A 3,300-nucleotide genomic window follows, 5' to 3' on the forward strand; every position below is an offset into this window, starting at 1 on the left:
TATATATATAATAAAAACATCCCTACTGAATAGAAAATCTTCTGACTCAGAATCTGCCACATCACTGGTTACTATCATGATTCCCATCTTTTGTCGGGTAGAGTGTGGAGGCACGGCACCACTTTTACTTAGGGGGAACGCAAACTAAAAAATAAGCTTAAAAAACTTTGCTGAACAATAACTTTAAGTTGAATCAAACATATAAAGCCATTAAAGTTGTCAAAATATGCAATTTGTCAATGTTTCAGATTGAGTTTTTTGTATATTTGTTCATCTGTGATTAAAAAACAAAGGTCAACCACTTAATTTGTAATAAAAGAGCAAAATCACTTTTTGTTATTTTTGTTACCAACAATTACGAATTATTTGAAAATGAACAATCTCTTGTAAACTTAAATAATCTCAGCATGTGACAAATATTGAGAACTTAAAATATTCACTAAATGTAAACAAACCCATAAGGCAAACATAGATATCAGTGACACCAGGCAGAGTGCAAAATAGCAACTTTCTTGCTTCCTATAAAAAGAAATAGCCACTTAGAGATGTAACAGTGAGAGTTGGCAGAAAATTAGAAAATTTAAGGCAGGCAGCATAGCACAGGAGATCATCCATTCATTATCTTTACCTGCTTTTCCTTTTCGGATCACTGGTGCCCATGTCCTGCAGTTACTGTGCAAGATACGGCAGTCACTGGTGGTGTACACCAACAACTTTTCACACTCTCCCTCACACATAGCGGGGCGATTTAGAGTTACCAGTTAGCCTAACGTGCATGTTTTTGTTCTGTAGGAGGAAACCCAGAGAAAACCCACGCAGCACAAAGAGAACATGCAAACTTCACCCAGAAAGGTCCCGGGCCGGGATTTGAATCAGTGACCTTCTCGCTGAGAGGCAACAGCTCTACCAACTGAGCCACTGTGTCACTGCACAGCTCAAGAGACCATTACTGGAAAAATTAATGCTAAAGCCCAAATGAAAATGTGCTGCACCAAAACATTCTGAGTTCTAAGGGGATGTTTCTGAAAGTGAGCATCAGTTAAAAAGGTTAAATCTGGTCCTCTGAACATTCAAAAAACAAAACAAAGCAAAGTTTTTTGAATGTCCAGAGGACCAGATTTAACTTTTTTAGATTTTTCAACCTGGATTATTGAGCATGCATCAGGGTATGATCATCAGTTAGCTGTAAACAAAAGTGAGAAATATTAGTTGTTTTATGGAACTATTTTTCATAAACCCTGAGTTTTAGTTCCAATTCACAGTCATTTATGTCTCTATCTCTCTGATCTGCTACAACCGTATGTCCCACCACGCTCCCTGAGGTCAGCGGACCAGTTGCTCCTCACAGTTCCAGGAACTCGTCTTAAGAGCAGAGGGGACAGGGCCTTCTCTGTAGCAGGACCAAGACTCTGGAACGAGTTACCTCTGCTTGTCAGAGAGGCCCCCTCCCTCTTGGTTTTCAAGTCCCGTTTAAAAACTCACTACTATTCAATAGCTTTCAACACCAGATGATCTGTGTTTTGATCCTGTATGCTCTACACTGGTTTGTCGTCATTATCTGCATCGTTTTTTTTGTCTATATTCTGATTTACCTCATTTTGTATTTTGCTTTGTGTTACCTGTTGTTCTGTCTGTACAGCACTTTGGTTGGCCTTGTAGCTGTTTTAAGTGCTTTATAAATAAAGTGGCATGGTATGGTATGGTATTTAGACATGTAGAAATCATTCTGGAAGCATAAGCATTTCAATGAAAAAATATTTAAAAACTGCATATTTTAACCATTAATATGGCTTCAGCTTAGACTGTGAGTGGCAGAGGCTTCTGGTGACCATATTTGCAATTTCCTATTTATCTAAGTTATGTTAAGGTATGACAAGTTCAAAATATTCCTTCAGGTTTTTGAAGAGAAAAGTTAAAGCTCAGATACAGTGAAAGCCTAAATGAATTGTTCTATTCATTTTGCACGTTAGGGGGATTGATTGGAAACCAACAAGTTCCAACACAGTAAGACACTAAATGAAAGAAGACAGAAATAGCCTACCTATATATATATTTTTTTTTTTTTGTCTAAAATGTATGCAAATTGGAAAACTTTTTAAAGTTAGAACAGTTTGCAAAAACATTGGAAAGTTTAGGTACCTCACCACATAGAAGGGCTGGATTCTCACAGATTTTAGTAAAAAAAAAAGTTTCTGTGGGGACTGGGAATTTTTTCTTTGTTTGTTTTTTGGTACATTTTGTTTAAGCTATACTGCTACCAAAAGTCTTAAATGCTATTCCTGAAAGAGTTACATGTGTTGATGTATTTTTATAAACTTAGGAGCTGCTCACATTTACTAATGAGCTTCTTTTCTACATTTGATTGAAAATATTTTACTCAATTAATTACACACAGAAAAAAAGTATGTAAGTAATCTAAAAAAGTTAACTCAGCCCATCCAGAGGACCTGACTTAACTTTTTTATATTTTTCTACCTGGATTATTGAGCATATATAAGATGTTAACACCAAAGTTATAAGATATTAAGCATTTTTAATGCTGTGCTAAGTACAGTGAACCCTCATGGTATATTTTGGCTCCAATTATTATCTTTTTAAAGATAGAAAAAGTTACTCTTTCTGTCTTTGTATTTGCATAATCATTCATTCAACCTTTATTTATAGCCTCGGTGACTCATTTACAAGAGAGACCTGTATTTGCATAATCAGTAACAATAAATTAATAAAATTACCACCCCAAAAAACCAAACACTTGTAGCAGAAAATTAAAAAAAAATCCTTGCAGCATTTTAAATAGGATTTCTGGGAAACAAAACACAAAGATACACAATCTTACAATAATAAATAAATCTCTTAACTCTCCTTGCCCAACCATCCTTCCCTCATCTCAGTACACTGTCATCATTAAATCATAACCTGTACCATTTCTTTCCTCGTGTGTTTTGCTACAAAATGCATTATAACAGTGCCAGAAGATGTAGAAATTAAAAGTTAGTTGTTTAAGAGTGAGCCGAAGCCTGGTGTTCTTACCATGTGACGCTCTTTGGAACTGTGAGAATGTGGGGCCACAGACACACAGGATAAAAGATGGGAGAAAATGAGAATAAAGGAAGAAAAGGAGGAGAAAGCGGGGAGGAGGAGGAAGTCAGAAGAAAGTATTTGATGGAATGGCCACCAAAATCTAAAGGACTCCTCCCACATTTACTCCCATCTGTGTGAGAAAAGGCCAAAGGGACACTCTGGAAAAGAGTTTCTCTCTCTCTCTCTCTCTCTCTCTCTCTCTCTCTCTCTCTCTCTCTC

General features: G+C 36.4%; 1 protein-coding gene across 1 annotated transcript in view; it reads right to left on the reverse strand.

Moving 5' to 3' along the window:
* The window catches only part of fgfbp3 (fibroblast growth factor binding protein 3), a 17,132-nt gene extending 14,025 nt beyond the window's left edge, over positions 1-3,107 (reverse strand). Inside the window, exon 1 of the mRNA XM_037687093.1 lies at positions 3,031-3,107. The gene's annotated coding sequence lies outside the window, so the exon portion shown is untranslated. The remainder of the gene's footprint in view (positions 1-3,030) is intronic.
* Positions 3,108-3,300: the final 193 nt, after the last annotated feature.

The sequence above is a fragment of the Nematolebias whitei genome, chromosome 1, assembly GCF_014905685.2.
Source record: "Nematolebias whitei isolate Nwh7 chromosome 1, NemWhi1, whole genome shotgun sequence".
In the NCBI taxonomy this organism is placed as follows: Eukaryota; Metazoa; Chordata; class Actinopteri; order Cyprinodontiformes; family Rivulidae; genus Nematolebias; species Nematolebias whitei.